At 39.4% G+C, this 26,637-nt stretch overlaps 1 protein-coding gene across 3 annotated transcripts in view; it reads left to right on the top strand.

The window, feature by feature from the left end:
- The window catches only part of LOC100877700 (uncharacterized), a 216,876-nt gene that overhangs the window by 11,444 nt on the left and 178,795 nt on the right, over window positions 1–26,637 (top strand). The window contains exon 1 of one of the 3 annotated variants that reach the window (XM_076534250.1): window positions 17,417–17,641. The exons of the other annotated variants lie outside the window; for them this stretch is intronic. The gene's annotated coding sequence lies outside the window, so the exon portion shown is untranslated. Of the gene's footprint in view, window positions 1–17,416; window positions 17,642–26,637 lie in introns of those variants that run through there. 3 annotated transcript variants of the gene reach the window in all.

Below are 26,637 nucleotides of genomic sequence, written 5' to 3'. Positions count from 1 at the left end.
ATGTGGATCCGAGACATGAATTTCACTTGAAATGGTAAGATTTGTTATTTGATATGTGATTGGCACTTGATATTTGAAACTTGATACCTGAAACTCGATATTTAATATCTGAAATCTGATATTTGAAACTTGATACTTCATACCTGAAGTCTGATACATGAAATTTGATACCTGAAACCTGAAACCTGATATCTGATATCTGAAACCTGATACGCGACCTGATATCTGAAATCTGATACTTAAAACCTCAAACTAGAAACTCGATATTTGAAACTTGATACTTCATATATGGAACCTAATACTTATAATAGGTTTAATACTCTGCCTGTAATATACAATCTAAAACCTTACAGAACTATCCTAATGTATCACAAAACATGCACCCACAAAAACAAACTCGTGCTACTTTTCATGGAAATATGACGAGGCCATTGATTGCGACATATCAAGGATAGTCAGATCGTCAGAGAAGTTTGAATCGAAATTTCTTTGCGTATGAAGATTGTAGTCGCATTTGTAGGGAAATTTATCCAGGTCCGCCAGAAAAGGCGGTATTAAAATTCAGGACTCTTCACAGGTTTCCTGCAGGAACTCGGAACTCCGGGAAACAATGAAACGTGAAATTATGTTAAAAAGCGAGTCCGCTCGGATACGGGGGTTGAATCTGGAAGGAGGAAGAGGGCCGGGATGAGACGGAGTACGCGCTCGGATAAAAGTTACCCTGCTTATCGCTTCTCTCGATGCAAATCCACCGTTTCTCGTGTACCGAACACTTCACGGCACGTGAAACAATTTAAAGTCTTGTCACCGATCCCATGATCTACTTTGTTGACGGCTGCCTTGATGGAAATATCACCATTCTGATACGTGTACGCGTATTACACTCTATCCTGATAAAACTTATCCCCTGTGAAATGACAATTTCCTCTTCCCTGTTTCGCTTCTACTTTTTTTCTCTTGTAACTGCTGCAGCTTGTAGATACCAACTCGTGTTATCATACTTTTATGTACGTTCTCTTAATATTTATACTGTTTCTACGCGTATCAAGTGCTTTTATAGGACACTTCAAACAATTTTCAATGAATCAACTTGTAGTATTTATTAATTTAAATAATTTATGATATAAACGATTTTGTAGTAATTTTATTGGAAGGATAAGAAGGGAGTTACATATATCATGAAGGTTCATTTATTAAAATCAATATGACAACTACAAGCTTCTCGACGATGTCACATGTCAGATGTGTCGCTAAAAAAATATCTCCATAAAAAAATGTCCTCTTGAGCCGAAATTATTAATACATCGTACAGTCTGAAGATATTTGCTTCACGAAACATAAAGCATGTTTTCTCGGAGAGCCACAAACAGTCAGAACTTCGTGTTCTTCGTGTAGTCGGAGTTTCTTGAAAATATTTTCTGGGCCGCCACACCATCCTCGTTTCGCGAGAGAAGATGAATAGTTGAACGCGAAAAATAAGAAGCTGACGCAATTTCGTCCACGGAGCCGTGTAATTCCTTGAAGTTTCGGAATGTTATCAAAGGGAACAATTCGAATGGCGGGACTAGGTTGAACGAGCATGAAGTGGTAGGAATTACCCCGGGGAATTGTGTTTTAATGCTTCCCAACGTTGTGTCGACGTCCATACACTATCCCCTAACGTTGATTGCTATTAAATTACACGTTGGTTCCTGTTGTACCGTTGCTCAGTCATCTAATGAGTATCGACTATTACTTGAATGTGAACGTTCATCGCGGTAAACATGTATTCTAATGAGATGCATACTGGACGAGTGAGTTAGTTACAGAACAACGTTATATTAATGGCTGGCACTAACAAACCGTGCTGTAAATCATGTCACAATCACAGAAAACGTTTGGACGCGAAACCGTGGCAATATTCCGCTCTCTGCTTACAATAGCCAACTACTATATAGACAACAAAATTTTTGCATTGCATATATCGCAATGTAAATTACGTTTGGTAATCATCGTTAAATAAAAATGATCTACACCTGCCTCCTTCATCTTATCATCTACGCCAAATTGGAATCGGAGTTCTGTTTATTAAATTTGTTGTCAGTACATAAATCTCTTGTATCACCTTGTTCATATATCAACTACCTGCTCTATTTCCCACTCACGTGCCAAGTGTCCCGATAAATCCTGAAAGGGATTTTGATGGTCTTCTCGGCGCAATAGCAATAAAATGTTGGCTACCGATAAAGCGGATAGATTCAAGAGAATAGACTGTTAGATTCATCTAATATTGTCATATATCTACTCGCTAGAGGAGTCTAAGACAGCTCTAAGCTCCTTCGGTTTCGCGTGCAGCAGCTGGTCTTCTGATGGGTATATCAAATTTTATACTCTACGCGAAATTACTGTCGTTGAGTTTGAATAATATACTGCAAGCTTTAACAATTTTCTCTTTACTTTGCGATATAAATACATTGCAAATTGGGGATCTTTTCAAATCGATTCACTGTTAGTGTCAATAGAGACTTGATGATGTCTATGAAATGTTTTTGAACCAGTTCATCATGAGTGACATTTCACAACATTTCTGCGTTATCTAGCTTTATCAGAATTTATACATTTATACATAAGTTTGAAAATCATATATAATAATATAAAAGAAGATGAATATTGCACACCAAGAGAACAAAATCCTCCCCTTTTAGATACCACAATTCCACAAAAAGACTCCGCCGCAATATTGCCAAAAATTCGTTTCAGTTTCTCCAAATTCCGCGCACCTTTTCATAATAAGCAGTCCAATCTTATTACGTTGCAACCCGAGATAACATTTTCGGGGCACAATTTAAAAAGGTAATTTCCGTCGGTATCGTGGCGCAGAAAAAAACCGCTTGGTTTATTTTCGGATGCTTAATAAAGAAGATACTTTGATGTTTCTTCACCGATGAGTGCTCTCCGGCCTGCGGGCTTTTTACATTCTCTATTTTATATAAACAAAGGTTTTTCAAAGTGTATCCTCAGCGGTGTGCCAGGAACACCTTCTCTACGGTCAAAGGTCTTCCGTTTGCACGTAACACGCGTCTCTAGGGCATCCGTTTCTTGGCTCGCCGGAAACGTTGGACGTCGTTTCGAGCCCACGAGGGTTCACGACGAACGCTTTAAACAAAAACACTTGCCCGTTACGTCCGACTAGCTGTGGCTCGTTCATCACTTTTTTATCCGGCTGCCTTCCAAGCGTTTCCTCGAATATTTCCGGCTCGTAAACCCGAACTCCGAGTGCATGCATTCAGAAACAATTTCGCCGGACGTTTCGTTGCCGCATGGAAGGGTTTCGGGTCCGCAATCCGGCGACCAAAAATCGTTTCCAAAGCGAAAACAACGAACAAACGGCCAAAGGAGTTTATCGGTTGCTTCCCCCGTTAAGATTACTGCTTTTCCTCGCCCTTTCTTTCCCGCTTTCTTCTTAGCTCCACCGCGCTACCAGACAGCCATTTTATTGACGACGATAAACAGTTTTATGAACCCCTGGCGAATTACTGCTTTTTACCCCCGCTTCCTGGACCCTTTGTTGGGTACCTTTAATCCTACGTTATTCTTTCGATCTTGGGAGCAAATTATTCAAATCGTATATCTGCTGTTTTGAGTCTTCGATTATGTTAGAAATTATTTTTGAAAGAAAGTAAAAAGACAGAGATCAGAGCAAGAAACGTCAGAGTGAGATCAGAGTAAGAAACACAAAATTTTGATTACCTACTTGTACTTGTTACTGTTACAGCTTATTGGTGTAGTGTAAACGTAGCCTTATAGGTTTTGAGCTAAGTGGGCTCACACCTTGGTGAGATCCTTTAGGAATACTCTTCCTATTCATTTAATCAATGCAACGTTAAATTGCTGTTTACATGGTCTTAAAAACTAACAAACAGTCCAGCGACATCTCATGGTCACGTAACTCCTGGACAATCATACATGAAACATGATACATGAAACATGATACATGAAACATGATACATGAAACCTGATACAAGAAACCTGATACATGAAACCTGATACATGAAACCTGATACATGAAACCCGATACTTAAAACCTTAACCATGAAACTTGATACTTGATACCTGAAACTTGATACTTATAATAAGTCTAATCGTTGAACACACATCAACAACCTTTCGTTCGGACCTCATGTGTTCCTATCATAAGTCGTTCAAAGGCAAAATAGCGTTGTCTAATTAACCTTGATGATCCTTAAGAGTACATAGATGCTACCATATGCGAGGTTGAGTTTGTAACAGTGATGTGGAATTACTTTCCGTTTCGAAGTGAAAGGGTCAGACAAGATTCGACGAATTCGTCATCAGTGACGTTCCAAAAAATTCCGATGAAATTCGGTACAACGTGTTCTCCGCAACATGCACACTATGGGAATAGAGCAAGAGCTGGCATGAAGGATGATGCAAACCGTGGAGTGCAACCTAACACCCAACACCTCTTATCTCGTATCTAGAACGTCTATGGTTAGAGAGGTTGTTCGACGAAGCGAAATATTCGTCTTGTATGACGGGTCCATCCAAATTGAAGCTCGATCGATTCGACATACAGTTCACCCTCGTAATAAAATTTTCATCGTATTTCGCCCGAGATATTTCGAAACAAGTTTTCTCCCAACCTCTTTTATTGATCTCAAAATTTCTCGTATAATAGTCCATAAACAATTACGGTTACGGAAAGAAATAATTAATGCGAGAATATAATTTCGAACAGCATCATTAATACCCGTTATTCCGTTCATTAAGCCACGAAGATGTACATTTGTAGCTGAAAATTGAGCTTAAACGTTTCGTAGGAAATATCGGGGAGCATGGTAACGCTGTCAGAATGTAAAGGAGCATTCTCCGGGTCGGGTTGAGTTTTATGTGGTGCACCATATGCGCTGTGCCAATTTTTATGCATTTATTCGTCGACGCTTTAACGCCGCATACAATGAATATTTTACGCATTGTTCCAGTTTAACACGACAGGCTTCAGCAATTTCTTGTCGGAGGAACTCGTCCGAAATTCCTTTTTCTGCACCATTGATACACTTCCGATATTCAGATATCAAATTTTACAACTTTTTTATTTGCACATTTACGGAGTTTTAACTTCACCGATTCTCAAATTGAATAAACACTAATATATCACAGAATTATCAACTTAAATCCAGAAATAGAGAACTATGGCCATTAATTCCTTGCGCTATTTGTCAGGTAGGGAGGAACATAAGCAAGTGCGTCACGAGTGCGTCATAACTTCCAATGCAGTCAGAACTAATAAGAGCAAGTGCGTCACAAGTGCATCATAGTTATCAACTCAGTCGGAACTAACATGAGCAAATGCGTCACGAGTGCGTCATAGCTCTCAACTCAGTCTAACTAATACGAGCAAGTGCGTCATGAGTGTGTCATATCTATCAACTCAGTCGGAAGTAATATGAGCAAGTGCGTCACGAGTGCGTCATAGCTCTCAACTCAGTCTAACTAATACGAGCAAGTGCGTCATGAGTGCGTCATATCTATCAACTCAGTCGGAAGTAATATGAGCAAGTGCGTCACGAGTGCGTCATAGCTCCCATCTCACTCGGAACTATAATGAACTAGTGCGTCACGAGTGCGTCATAGCTCCCATCTCAATCGGAAGTAATACGAGCAAGTGCGTCAAAATAATGCAAGGTTAATTTTCCCATTTGGGGTGCATTTTGTCCACAGAACTGTGATATAGTTCACCTGAAATAACGACAAGATAAATAATCGTACAGCAACGCAAAAGAAAAATTAATATAACAATAATAATATATGCATGTACAGACAGTTGTAAGAGTAAACGTTTCAGAATCTTATGTACAAAGGCCTTTGTTCTAATTGGGAACGTTCGTCGAGACGGGGTATTTTCGTCTGGCAAAGTTCGTCGGTCAATCGAAAGTTCCGTCGAGTTAAGAGAGAAACTTGAAGCAAAGTAAATATTCCATATACACGGAGGAAACAGGGTGAACGTTTGTACGCGGCCAGCGTCCCTCCGAAGACGAGTTAGTCCTGTATTTGTGCACTTCCAAGATAGAACCTTGTACCGTGGCTTCTGCATTCCCCGGAATCCAACGACTAATTCCCTGCAGTCCTACCCCCGAGTAGAAACGTGAGACACGAAGGTACAATATCGTGGAGGTCGTGTGTCGTAATGGCGATAACCTTTATGGCTCCTGAAACAGAGATACCAACCACCGTCGTTGCCTGAGTGCATCTCAAAACTGTACTAACCCCGTACCTACTGCGGATGCTACGTGATTTCATCTCGTTACTACCTTTTCGCGAAGACATCTTACAAAGTATCGAACACCGTCGTCGATTGCGAACGTATCGATAACCGTTTCCATTTGTTTCGATTCGATACAGTTCGGGGTTATGAACGCGTTCGAGTTGAACGTCTGGATTCTGGGGTATTTGGGACGTTTAGGAGTTTGGGAAGCTCGGGGATTTGGGATGTAGGAAGGGATGTGATTGGAGGAATTTGAGGATTTGGGTTTTGGAATTTGGGGATTTGGAGATGTGGGAATTTAGGGATCTGATGGTCGAGTTTGGGGATTTGGGGCTGTAGGAGTTTAAAGATATGAAGATTCAGTTTGGGAATTTGGGGATCTGGAGATGTAGGAATTTAGGGATCTCAAGATTGAGTTTTAGAATTTAAGGATTTGGTCATTTGAGAATTTTAAAATTTAAGAATTTGGAGATATAGAAATTTATGGATGTGAAGATCCAGTTTGAGAATTTGAGGATTTAGGAATTTTGAAATATAGGGACGCAAAAATACACAACTCGAACGATTAAAATCCTAGAAAATTTGATAGTAGAGAAACTCGAAAAGTAAACTGGAATTGTGATTACGTACGTAAAATGTAAAATCGGAATAATAAGGTAAAGTAGATTGTACCTGTTGGTAAGCAGAAGCATTTCAGAACATGGAATATCGAATGCAGCGACTTGGCTGTCCCAGACAGACAGACACCTGGGCACATACCTACCGGATGCATCAAATACACCAAATGTACCAAATGCACCGTGATAACGTCACTCACAGGATGTAGGGTTGGTAATTCAGCCCTCCAAAGGCATGGAAGAGGCAATTTGGATTCTGTTCCTCTTCGTGCCTGTCTAGCCACCGCAACGAGTCATTTTCGAAATTGCTCTTCGAACGTCAATTTCAGATCACGTTATTTGAAAAACATTGCAAGAATTCTGTCTGTCAAAATTGTGGTACTTTGTTACATTTAGCTTGAGAACATGAATGTATAAATGTGTGGACATTTGGAGATCTGGACATCTGAAGGTCTGAACGTGTGACTATCTGAACATCTGAACATCTGAACATCTGAACATCTTGTTATCTAAGTGTCTAAATGGAAACTAAGATATCTGAGCTGTATATTTGAATAGCTAAGTAGGTAAATCAATTGTCAAATACCTACGTGTCCAAATGTATAAATATCCCATTACCTAAGTCCCTAAATGGATATTAAGATATCTGAGTATCTAAATAGCTAAATAGCTCATTAACTGAATGAATCCCTAAACAACGAAATAACTAAATAGTTGTATAGTGAAATAGATAAATATGTGAATAGTTGAGTGACCTAGCCCAGGAATTTGACCAGATAGGTCCAAATCCTCCACCAAACAATCGTCCATCACCCACAATTAATTTTCCTCCAAAACCAAATGTCCAAACGAAAAATCATTTCAGAGGATTATAATCCACATATGCAGTGCCAAATTTCCATAACGAGAGCTAAATTAACTGAAGGCTAAAAAGTGGGTGATTCATTAAAACTTGCATAGACAGCTGACACCGAACACGTTGCAATTTTGTAACATCTGTAACATCCAGTAGAATGGAATTCAGCACGTTCGTTGGCGAAAACGTATTCCGGGAGTACTTAGGGCATAAAGTTTCAGAATCCGTGTCATCGAAGTAGAATGGAATGCGAGGCATCAGTAGACATTACGGGAGTACAGTCACACAGACACCCTGTAAACGAATTTCCGCGTCACGTGCAGTTCCTTCGCTATATTCCTTCGTTTCCTCCCGTCCCTTTTTCTTCTTTCCCCGTCGAGATCCTTGCTCTTCCATCCAGCCATGACGAAATAAAATGGAAGAACGCGGCCAGAAGGGAAGTGGAAAGGGCGTGAAAGCATCCTTTCTAGACTCCTTCCCATATCAGCCGGTGTTCCGCGAGTTTATTTTTATCCGACGCCCCCCAGAACTAATTTGATCTCACGTTCGGAGACGCTCTTTGAATAAAAGTTCCCTGTTTCGATATCGTCGCGACGCTTTCCACGCAGAAATTCTACGCTGTAACGCCGTTATATCTGTCCCAGCCGACTAACGGTCCGTTCACTCTATCGCTGACCTTTGATCTTTCACCGTAGATTTTTACTCTGGCATCGGTTCAAGAAACCGTTCCGGGAACCTGGGCATAAATCGACGAGTGATTTTATGTGCGGCGATGCGATCTACTGTCGTGATCGAAAGTGCCGGCTGCAATAAAAAGTAAATTATGTCATTCGTTCAAGTTACGCGAGCCAATGTAATTACTTGATGCCCTGATACACTTCTGCTAACATGTGGAGATCGTGTGGATGTAGGTACTGTGTGGAGGAGTGTTCATTTTGGGAATTTGGGGAGTTGGGGATATGGTCATTTGAAGATATGGAGATTGGGATTTGGGAATTTGGGTGTTTGGAGACTTGTGGATTTTGGGATGTGTGGATTTGGAGATATGTGGATTTGGAGATATGTGGATTTGAGGACATGTGAATTTGGGGACAGGTGGATTTGGGAATGTATGGATATAAGGATGTGTGAATTGAGGGACATGTGGATTGGGAGACGTGTGGATTTGGGGATATGTGGATTTGGGGATGTGTGGATTCGGGGACGTATGGATTTGGTGACGTGTGGATTTGGGGATATGTGGATTCGGGGACGTGTGGAATTGGGCACATGTGGATATGGGGACGTGTGAATTGGGGACATGTGGATTTGGGAACGTGTGGATTTGGGAATATATAGATTTGGGAATGTGTGGATTTGGGGATGTGTGGATTTGGAAATATGTAGATTTGGGAATGTGTGGATTTGGGGACGTGTGGATTTGATGACGTGTGGATTTGGGGATGTGTGGATTTGGGAACGTGTGGATTTAGGGACGTGTAGATTTGGGGACATGTGGATTTGGTGATATGTGGATTTGAGGACGTGTGGATTTGGAAATATGTAGATTTGGTGATATGTGGATATTGGGATACGTGGATTTGGGTACATGTGCATTTGGGTATATGTGGATTTCGAGATGTGAAACAAAACTTACCCCAGTTCCCCCTAACTCCACACCACCAAATTTCCCCAAACCTTCCCAAGTCCCAGAACTTACAATATCCACCGCCTCGACGAACATATGTAAACCCATTCATCATAAAAGTACCCTGAAGCCATCAGCAAGTTCATAGTCCCTGTACACGTCTAGCATAGTAAGACAGGTAGACATTATTGTGCGAAGAATAGTCAATGGTATTGAAATGGTGAGCTTCGTAAACGGGTTTCCGAAGCTCTCTCGGTAAACTCAGGGGCTTTCCTTTCGACGAGCTTTCGGCATTGTGCCGGCTACTACGCAGAGGTTAGCCCGGCCACGTAAATACCATGATTGATGGGCTAGAAACAGCTCTCGAGTCCTCCCTATCCTATACCCATACCTATTGCATCTCCCTGGTCTTCGTTCGACCCTATTTCGGTGGGAAAGAGGGAAGTTTACAAGGAACACACAATAGAACCTGATTTTCCGCGCCCACGCGTTCCTTCTCGCCCACTTAACGCGTCGTTTGCCCATCGCTATTGTTTGATCGTCACGTGGCTATCTTTTCATCTTCTTCGATCCCTTCGCGCTATGTAGAATCTGTTACCGATAAAACCATCGTTTATACACCGAAAAGAAGTCCATTAAAGGTGATTGCATTCCACGAAAGTGTACGATGATTTATGGTTGTAACACCGGGACGATTACTCTCTTTTTTATAGTAATAGACCGAAATTGATGATACTTGCAGATTGTTTCTTTGCTAACGTGTTTGATGGGTCTCAGCTGCGTTCTCTAGGACATAAGAACAAGTGCAGTTTGAGGATTTTGTGGATTCGGGAATTAGCAGTTAGGATGTCGGGTCAGAGGGTTGGTAGCAAAGTAGTTTTGAGGATTGAGGAGCTGGAACTTGTGAATTTGACCTTCTGGATTTGGGGTTTGAGGTTGGGGCTTGGGGGGGATTGTGGTATTGGAGATGTGGGGATTTGGTATTAGTGGATTTGTGGATTGGAGATTCGAGGTTGACATTTTGGATCTGGGCTTTGGGGATTTGAGGATGTGGGGATTTGGGGATGTGGGGATTTGGGGACGTGTGGATTTGGGGATGTGAGGATATGGGGATGTGTAGATTTGGGGATATGTGGATTTGGGGATGTGTGGATATGAGGATGTGGAGATTTAAGGATGTGTGGATATGGGAATGGGTGAATTTGGGGATGGGTGGATTTGGTGACATGTGGATTTGAGGATGTGTGGATATGGGGATATGTGGATTTGGAGACGTGTGGATTAGGGGACATGTAGATTTGGGTATATGTGGATTTGGGGATGTGTGGATATGGAGACATGTGGATTTGGGGATGTGTGGATATGGGGATATGTGGATTTGGAGACGTGTGAATTAGGGGACATGTAGATTTGGGTATATGTGGATTTGGGGATGTGTGGATTTAGAGATGTGTGGATATGGAGACATGTGGATTTGATGATGTGTGGAACTGAGAATGTATGGATCCGGGGATGTGATGGTCATCCTGCAATATCGTATCATTGCATTGATCCAGCATTCAGAGTCTGATAGAAATATCAAATCTAACAACCTAAAAGACTACTGAATCTCCAACCTATAAATGACTACTGAATCCCCAACCTGTTAATTTCCAAATAACATACAGTCTCCCATACTATATTAATAGCTCATATAAAAGACAGTTGCGTAACTTGTAAGAGACTTTAGTATCTGTAGAGAAGCGTTTCCATGCAGTGTATCATCGATTTCGACCAATAGCGTAATCTATCAAAGTCGTTTGAACATTAAAGCAGTTCATCGACGTTATAGCTCCACCCATCTCGTGTATAATTTTCAAGCCATTTGATACTGAACGTAGTATTCAAACGATGCATCGGTTAACAGGATTTGAGGAATGAGATTTATTCCGGCTCCTCGAATTCGTAAATGGTACGCTACTGTAGAGTTACCGTTCAGTTTTCGCTTTACGATGAAACTTCATTCGAGCATTCCAGTTTGCCAGATGAAACGATCGATTTATTCATGCAACTGTTATAATGCTAACACTTTTTTTTTCAAGTGATGTCCATCCCTTTAAACATGCATCAAATCATTCCTGAAGTTACGGTTGATTAAGTGATTTAATCAAAGTCTACTTACTTTGATAATTTGTACCTGTAAATAAATTTTTGTTAAGTCTTAATAGAATTGTTATGTGAATTTCTTCTATGAAAAGTAATTTATGGTATGAAAATTAATATTTGATATTCGTGCTTTTACTCATTTTGATGTAGGTGACATCACAGTGGAAGGTCCAGAACTTTATGATAGTCAAATTACTTTTTTGAAAATTTGAAGCTTTCAGTGTCGATTTCAAGTTGTTAGAGAAAAGTAGTGGAGGACCAGATTCATTTTATTTCCTGCGGTTCTATTTCGCTAACAGGATCGAAATGTTCACGAACCATGGTGAAAATTTGAAAGATAGATGCCGGGGTAAATTGTAGCCAACCGCAAATCGTTATGTCGGCTACGCCAGGGACTGCATTGGATTAGGGTGAACCAAAATCAAACTGAATCAAGCCAAATCAAACCAACGCAATTTACGAATTCGGCGGCGCAGAAATTTACTAATTATTGAATTACGAGTTTCAAGGCCTGGAGAGGCGTCTAAGAGCATTGGGAAATTAGGGATTTGGGGATTTTGGGGATTTTAGGGATTTTGGGGATTTTGCGGATTTTGGGATTTTAGGGATTTTGAGGATTTTGAGGATTTTGAGGATTTGGGGATTTGTGGATTGTGGGGATTTTGGGATTTTGAGGATTTGGGGATTTGTGGATTTTGTAGATTTTGGGGATTTTGGGATTTTAGGGATTTTGAGGATTTTGAGAATTTTGAGGATTTTGAGGATTTGGGGATTTGTGGATTTGTGGATTTTGTAGATTTTGGGGATTTTGGGATTTTAGGGATTTTGAGGATTTTGAAAATTTTGAGGATTTTGAGGATTTGGGGATTTGTGGATTTTGGGATTTTAGGGATTTTGAGGATTTTAAGGATTTGGGGATTTGTGGATTTTGGAGATTTTAGGATTCTGAGGATTTTGAGGATTTTGTGGATTTAAAGATTTTAGGGATTTTAGGGATTCTAAGGATTTTGCAGATTTGGTGGATTTTGAGGATTTTGTGGATTTTGGGGAATTTTGGGGATTTGAGGATTTGAGGATTTTGGGCACTTGAGGATTTTGTAATATTTGGATTTTTGAATTTTTGGACTTGGTGATTTGGAACTTGGGTATACATCTCACATGATTCATTCTGCAAGTGTACCTCCTACATCTCCAAGGGCCATATAGCGAAACTGTCGATCAAAACCATCAAAAACTATTTTTCAATTACTCCGACAAGTATGAAAATAAAATTGTTACTTCTCTCAAATAGTACATAATTAAACAATATTAAATATCACACGTGAAAGATAGTGTCCTCTAACATTTATCACATCATGTTCACACTCAACTGTTTCCTACCTCAAACCACCTCTTGCTTAATCATACAATCTTACCAACCATAAAAACAACTTCACAATGACAGTACATAATTACAGTTATTTACAGAGCAATTTAGCAATCATCGAGGAGCCGTTATCAGTCACATGGTTTAGCGGTTTCCTTGATCCCAGCGTGTATGTGTCAGTGACACATATATCTTCACCCGCACAGCGGTACATCCGTATCTGTCGCTACCTTCGACCTCAGCCCGTAGAATATGTCCCCGACTAAATCCCGTTCTCTCTCTCTCTCCGAAAATCTGTATCACCTCGTGATTAACCGCGTCAACTTACTTCCCTGTGTTCCTCCGCCTGATTTCATCGCGAGACCGTATCCTTTTCTTTGACGAAAGCTCGCGGCACGTCCTGATTTATCGCGATCGAGAAGAACGAAGGGATGTCAGCTCGACTACCCCCGGGCTCCCTGTTTCATGGCCAATTTCCCATTATACCCCTGCCACTATAAATCAGCCACAGCTTTTATTACTTTACACGTTTCGTAACGAGCCCGTGCATACCGTTTCCAGGAGAATGATAATACCGCCAAGAGAATCTCCATTGTTACTTCGGGGCTTGATCGATCGGCCCTACCGACCACGAAACGAGTTTCAACGTCTGCTGGATATTTTCTGAAACGGGTGTTAGTTTCGTACATGTGACCGTCGTTTTTCCGCTACGTGGTTCGTTTCTTGAATTTCCCTCGTTACCTATGGAATATTGAGCAGGTTATCAAACGAGCAAGGCGACGCTCGTGTCGAGCATGTACCTCTGTGCTACTCTTGGTATCGAAATTTTGAGAAATTTCTATGCTATGCAAGGAATTTTAATTTCCGAGGTTACTCAGAAGTTTTCAACCACCTTAAATTGCCAAGTTCTTAATTTCTGAAATTTTCAAATTTTCATAATCTCATTTTTCCCTCTCCTCAAAGTCTAAGTTTCTCAAAAACTTCTCAAACTCCCAAATTCGTCCAAAGTCCCACAACTCAAGTCCCAAAGTCCCTAAACTTCCCACTACCCAAATACCAATTACCCAAATCAATCTTCAAAAATTTCAAATTAGCAAATAATATTTCGAATTTAGCCCGAATTCTCAAACGTCTAAATTTCCCAAAACATGGTCATGCTAATTACAGAGAACGCGATTAATAAATCTAATGCGCGATTAATAAATTTCACACATCCCACGTGCTAGTGAGAATGCCAGCGATTAGGGTCCCCCGCGGGTTCGATGGATACTGAATAAACTAGCAAGAAAGGGAATAATGAGAGAATTTACGTCATGTCCTATCAGCGCAAGCAATTCGCTTTGCATTCTGCAATACGGATGCAGTTCGCAACACGAATTCACGATACAGATGCAGGCTCCCGCACGAAACGCTGTATATAATTGTGTTATAATAGCTATCGCAGGTGTCGGCTCGTTAAATTGTTAATACATTGCTGCAAGCACCGTAGAAATTCTGCCGATTAATGTTCTACCATTCGCCATGATATTACCTTTCTCGTAACACTGTCATTTTCCAGCTGCTCTAATTTCGAATTCTTCAAAAATTCATTCATTACGTTCATTTCGAATTCAGTGATTATATAGCTTTTAATTTGAACAATTTTTAACCCGGTATTATTGTTATGTTGTAGGATGTATTTCACAGTGAGAGAACTGTACTACACGTTTCTAGGGATTTTGTAACTCTTTTGTTAATTTAGTAGCTTCAAATTAATTCAGTCGGAGAAGAAAGACCCAAGAAGTCATTAGAATTCGAGCATTTTTTGTTTTTTTCACATCTGCTTGTGAATCTAAACAGTTCCAGGTATTAGGTTTTAGGCATCAAGTTTCAAGTATCAGGTTTCAGATAGCAAGTTCCAAGTATCAGGTTTCAGGTATCAAGTTTCAAGTATCAGGTTTCAGATAGCAAGGTCCAAGTATCAGGTTTCAGATATCAAGTTCCAAGTATCAGGTTTCAGACATCAAGTTTCATGTATCAGGTTTCAGATATCAAGTTCCAAGTATCAGGTTTCAGATATCAAGTTTCAAGTATCAGGTTTCAAGTATCAGGTTTCAGATAGCAAGGTCCAAGTATCAGGTTTCAGATAGCAAGGTCCAAGTATCAGGTTTCAGACATCAAGTTTCAAGTATCAGGTTTCAGATATCAAGTTCCAAGTATCAGGTTTCAGATATCAAGTTCCAAGTATCATGTTTCAGATATCAAGTTTCAAGAATAAAGTATCAAGTTCCATATCTCAGGCCTCAAATATCAAGTTTCAAGTGTGAAGCATCAAATATCAAGTTTCAAGTGTGAAGCATCAAATATCAAGTTTCATGTGTGAAGCATTAAATATCAAGTTTCATGTGTGAAGCATCAAATATCAAGTTTCATGTGTGAAGCATCAAATATCAAGTTTCAAGTGTGAAGCATCAAATATCAAGTTTCAAGCATAAAATTTCAAATTTCAAGTAACAAATCCAGTCGCTTGAAGTGAAATTCATTTCTAAGATACAATCCACTTATATATTCACTTATTCACATGCAATTGTAATTAGATTAATTCTGCGATAAGAGAAACTGTCGTTACAACTTTCGTTATTTGTGCAGTGAAAATCGATTATGCGATTGTCGGAGTTGTAACGGCAGCCTCACTTTCTCTACAGTCATGGTAGGAGTAATGTCAAGATTGTACAAACAACTGTGCTTCGTGCATGGTCAATATTATTGCAACCCTTGCTGCGTTAAGCGTATACGACTCGGAATGGTTAATTACCAAGGCAGATTTTGGATATTTCTAAATTGGTAATTGGACTAATTACCGCTGTTAAATTGGAGAATAGGAGGATTTGGGGAATTGTAAATTTAGAAATTTTGAAGGTGGAAGATAGGACTTGGAAATTTATGTGATTAGGAAATTGCAAGTTTGGGAATTTAGTAAGTGGGGGATTTAGAACTATGGGAGAGGAATTCAGAACTAGGGAATTTGGTTATTGGTGAATTGAGGGATTTGCAAATTAAGAAATTTACTTTTGGAGAAATCACGAAATTGAGGAATGTGAAGATATGTAACATATTTCTGACAATTTGTGAAATTTCAAACTTCTGTAATTTATAAAATATAAAAATTTGAAATGTGAGAAGTACCAAACCGTTCTGGTATCATTACAAGCCGTCATTGTACAACGTTCCAGTGTCAACAGTCTCGAATTACAGAAATTTATCAAATAATTCCGTGATAATCAGGAAGAGCACAGAGAAATTTAGTCAACAATTATTACTATTTCTTCCTCGTCCATAACAGTATTACTATCGTTTTGTATAACGAATAAATAATAATTTACAAACGAAATAGCCCGGAGCGACGAACCAATATAATCACAGAGTATCTGTCTTTATATTGTGAATTTTCTCAGTTCGATGCAAGGAGCGGATGATTAAATTTTTGCTAGAAATATTTCAGCTATGTGCAACTCAGATCGAGATATTAAAAATTGTTCGATGAGAAAGTTCGCGCAAATTCTTATCCAATATTTCTATGAGCTACTTAGTGAATCTGTTCGATAATTTTTGCACGCGTAATTATCTGATGTGTTAGAAGTTTGAGAATTTTAATTCTGAAGAATTTTGGGATTTTGGGAACTTAGGGATTTTTTGAGCTTGGGGTATTTTGGGAATTTAGGGATTTTTGGAACTTAGGGATTTTGGGAACTTAGGGATTTTGGGAATTTAGGGATTTTGGGAATTTAGGAATTTTGGAAATTTGCGGATTTTGTGAGCTTGGGGTATTTTGGGAATTTAGGGATTTTGGGAATTTAGGAATTTTGGGAATTTGGGGATTTTGGGAACTTAGGGATTCTGCGAGTTAGAGGTATTTCGAAGATTTGGGATTTTAGAAATTGTGAATATTAGAAATTTTATGAATTTGGGGAATTTAAGATTTTTGGGGTTTTGGTGATTTCAAAATTTGGAATTTGGAAGACATTAAATTTTGAAATATGGAACCAAAAGTTTTGAAATTTGGAAATTTAAGTTTTCCTATATTGGAAATCACAAAATTTAGAAATTTGAAATTTTGTAAACCATAAAATCAAAATTTGTAAATTTCAGCTCTGTAAAATTCAAAATTTCTAAAAATCCATAACTCGAAGCTTCCAAAATTTAAAAATTCCATCTCCCAAAAAAAAATTACAAAATAACCAACTATAAAAATGTGTTCCTTCAGAAATTTCAAAACTACAACCCCGCATATTCACAAGCATATAAATTTAAAAAGTTGCGTGCAAAAGCTGCTCGCCTTAAAGAACTTAATTACCTAACTGTCTCCTAATTATAGCAGAAAGTGTGTTAATCACAGCAGAAATTATAAGAGAAAGTAAATAGGTGAATCCATACACACACATCTGGCACAAAGAAAAAGTTCGTGCAACTTCGTGAGCGTTCGCGGCGTTCGGGTGAATCCGCCGCCACGCCGGCACGCTGTATAAGTTGCGCGCGCGTTACGAAGGGCAGTTCGCCTCCAGCCGCCGTGGCGTTCGCACGTATCATTCTGCGCTCCATTGTCTTTCGCTTTTTACCTCGTTTGTGTGTTACGTTCTCGTGAAGTTTCAGTGTCGAAATGCACCATTGGTTATCGTCGTCTCGTTTACTCTCGATCACGTGCTTCACTCGCTGTTCCAGGCACTTTGTGATGGATTGTGATTGACCGTAGCAGTTTCTGGCAGTGCAGGATTTGCTTCGAGCACGGGTATGTTTAATGCCGATGACCGATCAATTTCAAATTACATGAAGGTTAATTACATTTCTTGCATAGTTTTTTTAATTAACTAGAATTTCTCGAAATTTAATGTGCTTTTCTGCCTTGTTAGAACTGCATATTTTTATAAATAGATTTGTATTATATTTTTTGGGAAGTGAAATGTAGGAAAGATTTGTTAGTTTTTATTGGTCGAGTGTTGTTACATATTTCGACGATTGCTATTTCAATCTTTGATTAATAAAGTCAACTAGTAATTCTACGCGTGGTAATTTCACGCACTGTGTTTCTACGAGTCGTATTCCCACGCGTGGTAATCGCACGCACCGTATTTCCACGCGTAGAAATTTCTACGCACCGTATTTCCACGCGTCGAAATTTCTACGCGCCATATTTCCACGCGTGGTAATCTCACGCACCGTATTTCCACGCGTTGTAATCTCACGCATTATATTTTCACGCGTTGTAATCTCACGCGTCGTATTTCCACGCGTGGTAATCTCACGCATTATATTTCCACGCGTTGTAATCTCACGTGTCGTATTTCCACGCGTTGTAATCTCACGCACTGTATTTCCACGCGTGGTAACCTCACGCACCGTATATCCACGCGTGGTAATCTCACGCATTATATTTCCACGCGTTGTAATCTCACGCGTCGTATTTCCACGCGTGGTAGTCTCACGCACTGTATTTCCATGCGTGGTAATCTCACGCGTCGTATTTCCACGCGTGGTAATTCTACGCGCCGTATCTGCACGCGTAGTAATCTCACGCGCTGTATCGTCGCGCGTGGTAATTCCACGCACTGTATTTCCACGCGCAGTATTTTCACACGTGGTAATTTTAAGCGTTGCATTTTTATACGTGACAATTCCAGGCGCTGTTATAAACTTCAACTCCATGCATGATAATTTCACGTACTACAATTACACGTCTGTTAACTCTACATGTCAGATGCAAACGAAAAACCCTATAAGCTGTGTATTTCCATATGTAATCCTACGGAATTCTATTTCCATGCACGTTAATTCCATACATTAAATTTCCGCATTTGGTAATCCCATGTGTCATATTTCCATTTAAAATGATTCCACATATTATAATTTCTAAATAATAAAATAGTGCAACTGGGAAGAAGTTAATATACAAATTGTAGAATAATAATATCCTCAACTAAGGTACTGAAATGAAATATCTACATAAACGTACGTGTAGTGTTGAAGTGCATACACGAATTACAATTATTGCGAGAAAATACAAATATAAAAATGCACAGTTCCCACGTTAAATCGAAGCTTTTGATCAATTTTGAACATTGAACTCTTAACCGACTATTCACAGACGGTTTAAACCACAGTGTAGTTGTTTATTGTTCATGAAAATTCTCGTAAGCCACTGAAACAAGCTATTGTCTGAAAAGAACGCAAACAACGTTATATTTATGGAGATTTCAATAGCGAATGTAAACACGATATTAAACTTGCTGAAGTACAGCAGATGTTGATACAGTTGAGTTAAACACCGTTCATTTCTGTGGACTGAAGCATGTATTTACAAATCGCTTAAGCTCCCTAAACCGAGTCCTTTGCATCGACGAAATTATCGACTGCTTCAACGATCAGAGATATTTCGCGTCGTATCGAGAACAGTAATTATTCGTAACGAGACGCGGATCGAATGATACTTTATTCCATTCCTCGTTACCGTACACGGGATACGTGTTCATTTTTAATTAATCTTCGTCATCCATCTCCTTTTTCATTGCATCACCTTTTCATCTGTTGATACGTTTACCCGTGTGCTAGTTTTAATTAAAATTCAGAAGACCAGCAATTCGTTTGCTTATTAAAAGAATAATCCGTACGAGATAATCCTACGTTAGTAGCAGGACGAACGTACTACAATATGATAGTAACGTTACTTGTACTATTTATCAACGTATTTTATTTAGAAATTTTTTTAATCATTCTGTAGGACGCTGTATTCCACGCATTCATGTGTAAATGTTACATGCAACGTGGATATTGAATTTTACGCGTGAAGATACGGCGCGTGACATTACCATGCGTGGAATTACGGAGCGTAGAAATTACTACGCATGGAAATACGGGGCGTGAGATTACAACACGTGGAATTACAGTGCGTGAGATTACCACGCGTGGAATTACAGTGCGACAGATTACCACGCGTGAAATTACAATGCGTAGAAATTACTACGCGAGGAAATATAATGCGTGAGATTACCACGCGTGGAATTACAATGCGTGAGATTACCACGCGTGGAATTACAGTGCGTGCGATTACCACGCGTGAAAATACGGCGCGTGAGATTACCACGCTTGGAATTACAATGCGTGAGATTACCACGCGTAGAATTACAGTGCGTGAGATTACCACGCGTGGAAATATGACGCGTAGAAATTACTACGCGTGGAAATATAATGCGTGAGATTACCACGCGTGGAATTACAGTGCGTGAGATTACCACGCGTGGAATTACAGTGCGTAGAAATTACTACGCGTGGAAATACGGCGCGTGAGATTACCACGCGTGGAATTACAGTGCGTGAGATTACCATGCGTGGAAATATGACGCGTAGAAATTACTACGCGTGGAAATATGACGCGTAGAGTTTACTACGCGTGGAAGTACGGCGCGTGAGATTACCACGCGTGGAAATATGACGCGTAGAAATTACTACGCGTAGAAATGCAATGCGTGAGATTACCACGCGTGGAAATATGACGCGTAGAAATTACTATGCGTGGAAATACAATGCGTGAGATTACCACGCGTGGAAATACGGCGCGTGAAATTACCACGCATGGAAATATAGCGCGTAGAAATTACTACGCGTGGAAATATGGTGCGTGAAATTCTTACCCATGGAAATATGGCGCCTAGAAATTACTATGCGTAGAAATACGATGCGTGAGATTACCCCGCGCGCAATTACCAAACGCGTGAATACAGCGCGTGAAAATAGCACACAGAATTCACCGTCAAAACACGCGATCATAAAACAAGAAATAAAATCGAAGAAGAAAATAGCTATTAAACCATATAAAGTGTGAACGAAACGGGGTTAAAAGTTCAATTTCAGCTCCGGAGTTCAGGAATTAACGAAGCGTTCTGTCGCGTTAAAAATTGTCGGAATGTTTTGTCCGCGTTTTAAATGTCTGAATTATTTCGAGCAGAACGTTATAAATGACGAACAAAAGCGAAGATACGTATCGGAAACGTAGTAATTACAAACTAGCTGAACGTCACTTCCAATTTCGCGAGGCTGAAAGAACGCGATTCAGATAAATTGTTATTCGCGGTTGGCCGGCTATTATCTAGATGATTCACAGAGGCCGGGGAAATAAACTGCTCTCGATATTCTCCTGTGTATTCGCCGGCCGAGTTATATACGCCACATTTTACCCGCAAATTGTTTACGTCTTTTATTTCCGGAATCTGTATTACATTGTTGTTTACAGCGGTGCTGCAGGTTGATTCTAAAAGGGAACTGATAACCGTGCATGGTAATTGATAATTCGGTAAAGTTTCACCAGAGTTTAACTAAATGTTCGTTAACGTTAATTTTGACATGTTTCGCGTGCACGCTCTACGAAATTGTTTCGAAATCACGTTTATAGAGTGTCCAGGATAATAAATCATGTTTCGAAATTCCCGATTTTATTACATAATACTTTTACGGTACATACGTTTATTTAAATCCACTTGGTTCCGTTCATATTTTTTTATTGATTCGCGTGTCCAAATTTATCCGCTTCTAACTTAATTGTGACACATCGCATCTGCCAACTGCGTCAACGCGAAATTGAATATCGAATGATTCTCTTCCGCTACAACGGCGGGCTTTATTAAAATTTTATTTATTAAATGGATACGTTATATTATTTCACGTTTTACAGTTCTTGTTTATTTTGTTAACGTAGTGTTTATTCGTTTTTAACTCCGCGAATGGATTGCTTCCGTTACGTTTAATCAACTCCCCTACGGTAAACGTTTCTCCGTTTTAATCGAAATGAGATTATACATTCGTGAAATTACGTAAACGGCCACAGGGAAAATTGCGAACGTACAAAGTTTTCTTTGGATTTGCACATTTTCGAATTTCGAACTTTGGTCATTTGTGGTTCAGAAATTTGCTCATTTCCGCCTTTGGAGATTCAGAGATGTTCAGGGATGATTTAGGGGATGAATTTCAGAGTTTTGCATTTGGGATCTGAGAAATTTGATTACTTTTACATTTTTGGAATTTTTAAACATTTACATGTAGTGACAAATTAAAATATTCGTATAAATATATCATTTTTATGCCAGACGCTAAAAAAGTTTTGAAACTATCGACAATATAGACCAGAGTAAATTCAAGGTCAAAAAAATTGTCCCACTGGCCTAAACATTTATTTCCTCAACAATTAATCTCCTGTCGAGACTTGTTCGAAAGAAACGCAATAACCAGTAATTTGCGCAGTTAAAAGAAGTAATTAAAGCTAGTCCACGTTGCTGCTGATTGAAATTCAGCATCGTTCTTGGAGAAAGAAGTTTCCGTTTAAAAGCGCACGGTAGCTTTCCCTTGTCTCTTTGAGGAGGCGAGAGAACATCAAAGAACGCTGGAACAACCGATGGTATTCGGTCTGCAACCGCCGTGGAATTTTTCAAGTTTTCTCATCGAGTCGGTCGAAGCTGTCGCGCGTCTTGCGAAACTTTTCCAACGAAAAACTGATCGGGAAAAGAAAATAGGCCGAGAAAGAAAGCGGAGTGGACCGTGTGACTCGTTGAACGAGGACCGACGAGATCAAACCACCTCCGCGCCGATCTTTCCAGGCGTGAATCGTGGTTGGTTCGAACTTTTAATTACCCGCTACTTAAGAAGAAGCCGGAGAAGAAAAAAAGAGGCTGCGGGAGCGGAATAAAGAAGAAAGAAAACCGGACCGAACCGCGCAAGCTCCAAAACTGCGTTTGCGGAACAGACTCTGGCAACCGCTTGAAACTGCTTTCTAACAAGAGCGGGAATCTTTTGAGTATCCTTTCGAAACGGTTCTCCTTTTTTCAATTAATTAAACCGAATCAATGGGGTCGTCCGACACGGACTGGCTGACGGCCAAATGATCTCGTAATTGAAAACCATTTCGGATGTCAAATTCCGATGGGTTTCACGAAATAGAGGAGATTGGGTCCCTGTTTCACAAAAGTGGTCAGACAAGTTGAATACGATCTAGGAAGGTAGACAGACAAGTATTAGTATGGCTGATATGTAATGAGACTGGTAGACAATTCCAGGGAAAAGTGATCAGACAAGTAGAATAAGATGTAGGCAGCTGGTCAGACAAGTAGAGTATGTCTGGCAAATAATGAGACTGGTAAAATATGTCTGAAGTAAATCGTTAGACAAGTAGAATAAGATATAGGTAGGTGGTCAGACAAGCAGAGTATGTCTGACAAATAATGAGACTGGTAAAATATGTCTGAAGTAAATCGTTAGACAAGTAGAATAAGATATAGGTAGGTGGTCAGACAAGTAGAGTATGTCTGATAAATAATGAGACCAGTAGAATATGTCAGAGGTAGATGGTCAGACAAGTAGAATAAGAGTTAGGCAGGTGGTCAGACAAGCAGAGTATGTCTGATAAATAATGAGACTAATAAAATATAGCAGAGGTAAATGGTCAGGCAAGTAGAGTAAGATGTATGAAGGTAATCACACAAGTAGAGTATGTGTAATAAATGATGTGACTAGTAGAATATGTCAGAGTAACGTGCTCAGACAAGTAGTATAAGCTGCAGGATAGTTTAGATACAAGTAGTATAAGTGAGGCTACTCTAATATAATTATGATCGTATGTGAAGATGCGAGTATGAGTGGAATAAGAAATGAATTTCCCTTCAAACGACCAGATTTGAAACTTGATATCTGAAACCTGATACTTGGAACTCGATGCTTCGTACTTGAAACTTGATATCTGAAACATGATACTTGTAACTTGATACTTCATACCTGAAACTTGATATCTGAAACATGATACTTGTAACTTGATACTTCATACCTGAAACTTGATATCTGAACCGTGGTACCTGAAACATGATACATTATACTTGAAACTTGATACCTGAAACCTGAAACCTGAAACCTGATACCCGAAACCTGAAACCTGAAACCTGAAACCTGAAACCTGAAACCTGAACCTGATACCTAAAACCTGATACCTGATACCTGAAACCTGACACTGCATACCTGAAATCCGATACTTGTAACGTGATACTTGTAACCTGATACTTGATACTTGTAACTCGTTATCTGAAACCTGATACATGAAACTCGATACTTCGTACTTGAAACTTGATACCTGAAACTTGATACTTGAAACTCGATACGTGTTTTTACTTTGCTTCATACATGATACGTACTGCAATTAAAGACGTAACATTATCGATTGCTCCAGTAGCAGTTACCAATGCCCTGGCAGGATTAATCTGTCCAAAAGTCAACAAATTCCTGCAGCTTCCTCGCGTGTCGTTAGCTGAACCGCGCAAACGGATTTTTAGCCAAGCACAGAATTTTGTGAATTTTCAGCTTTTATTAAGGTCGTTCGCGGAACGCTTTGATCGTCGTGATATTTGAGTCCTTTGAATTTTCGTTCCACTCTAAAAATATATTTGCGCCGCTTCTTTTGAGGCTTCCAAATCATTTTAAACTCGGCGGTATGTTCGTGTAACTTGATTTTGCAGCTCGCTAACTTTCAGAGCTCTTTGATCGCTTTTTAAAATTGTACATCTTTATGTCGTTGGTCATCTATTGAAATTACTTTCATGATTTCATTTTTCAACTTATGCAAATTCGTGTTTCTTAGAAATATATCTGTTTAAATAGCTGATTAATCAATTTGGTAGGAGATGCACGATTATAATGGGTATTCATTATATAATCATTCGATGACAAGGAATCCATTTAACGACAGGACGTTTCTCGATGGAAATGAACTTGATGCGAATCGGTTACAATTAATCAATTCTGACAAGACAGCCCTGTATTGTTCTCCAGTCCATTTCTGTCCGGCCACAATAGCATTTAATTATCGCTCAGAAATCATTTGTGTTTAAGTCCAAAAAATTGTCATCTCCTGCTAACAATACCGTATCGAACCGCATTTACAAACTCACAATCCTATCTGTAATAAATCTATACCCAGATCCGTTTGATCGTGGTAAGAATGCTTTTGACGAAATAAAACAGCAGAATTTCGATTCAAGTAGCACCACACAATACACAGTTTTCCAGCAGACTAAATTCGCGATCAGCAAACGTATGTAAAACTCGTGACTGATTTTTCGTCAGCTTTTACCGCGTTTCGCCGGTGTATTTCCCAACGGAAGAGCCACGGTATATTTAATTGAAAAACGTGTAATTCGTAATTTCCCAAGGGGGAGGGTCGCGCGTCGTCGCTTGATCGTTTCACGACTGGAAATCCGTGGAACAATTCTGGAATTGCATCGATCCGCTTTCCCTTTCGTTTCCTTCGATCCGTTTCAAGCGATTTCCGTCGTTTCCAGCTTAAATAAATGAACGCCAACCGTGATCCTTTCTTTCCGTTTACTCCCGCTTATTCCTGCAGGGTCGTCGATCTTTCCTGGGTTTATTTAGGATCCTGCGAATTAAAACGTCTGTCGAGGATTTTCGACTTTCGATGATTAGTCGATTCGTTCGTGACATTCTGAAGTTGTCTGGGTGGTTGGGACTTTGGATTGTTACAAGTCGGGGAGTTTGCTGGGATCTTGAATTTTGGGGATTTTTGGGACTTGGGGGTTTAGAGAATTTGGGGATTTTTGAATTTGAAATTTTGGGAATTTGGAAATTTTGAGAATTTGGGATTTTTGAGATTTGGAAATTTTGGTAATTTGAGAAATTTGGGACCTGGAACTTTTGGTATTTGGTAATTTAGGGAATTTTGGGGATTTGGGGATTTGGAACTTTTGGTATTTGGTAATCTAGAGAAATTAGGGGTTTTGGGATTTGAAACTTTTGGTCTTTGGTTATCTAGTGAATTTGGAGATTTTGGGATTTGGAACTTCTGGTCTTTGGTTATCTAGGGAATTTGGGGATTTTGGGACCTGGAACTTTTGGTATTTGGTAATCTAGGGAATTTGGGGATCTTGGGATTTGGAACTTTTGGTATTTGGTAATCTAGAGAAATTAGGGGTTTTGGGATTTGGAACTTCTGGTCTTTGGTTATCTAGGGAATTTGGGGATTTTGGGATTTGGAACTTTTGGTATTTGGTAATCTAGGGAATTTGGGGATTTTGGGAATTTGGAACTTTTGGTCCTTGATAATCTAGGGAATTTGGGGATTTTGGGAATTTGGAACTTCTGGTATTTGGTAATCTAGGGAATTTGGGGGTTTTGGGATTTGGAACTTCTGGTATTTGGTTATCTAGGGAATTTGTGGATTTTGGGATTTGAAGCTTTTGGTATTTGGTTATCTAGGGAATTTGAGGATTTGAAGCTTTTGGTCCTTGATAATCTAGGGAATTTGGGGATGTTACGATTTGGAACTTTTGGCCCTTTGTAATCTATGGATTTGGAATTTTTGGGAATTTAGGGAATGTGTTGCTTCTGAGATTGAAAATTTTTGGATTTTGAAAATTCGATGAAATTCAGGAATTTGGAAATCTGGAAAATTTAGGGAATTTCGAGCTTTTTAGATATAGAACTGTAAGAATTCAAGAATTTGATAAAATTGCAGGCACTTTAGGAATATAAAAATTCTAAGTAAATTTGAAAAATTGAAACTTAAAGAATTGAAATTCAAAATTCTAAAAATTTATTTATAACTCTATCTGATAAACTCGAACACAATTTGAATTTACTCGTTTATTTCATCTCTCAAATATTTCAGACAATATATTTTATAGGTACATTTGTATCTCATACCTGACCTAAAACTTTTTGCGCTACTGACCTTCCGCTCGATCT

This window comes from Megachile rotundata, chromosome 8 (genome assembly GCF_050947335.1).
Source record: "Megachile rotundata isolate GNS110a chromosome 8, iyMegRotu1, whole genome shotgun sequence".
Taxonomy (NCBI): Eukaryota; Metazoa; Arthropoda; class Insecta; order Hymenoptera; family Megachilidae; genus Megachile; species Megachile rotundata.
The sequence above is the reverse complement of the archived record's forward strand: the minus strand, read 5'-3'. Positions and strand labels throughout refer to the sequence as shown.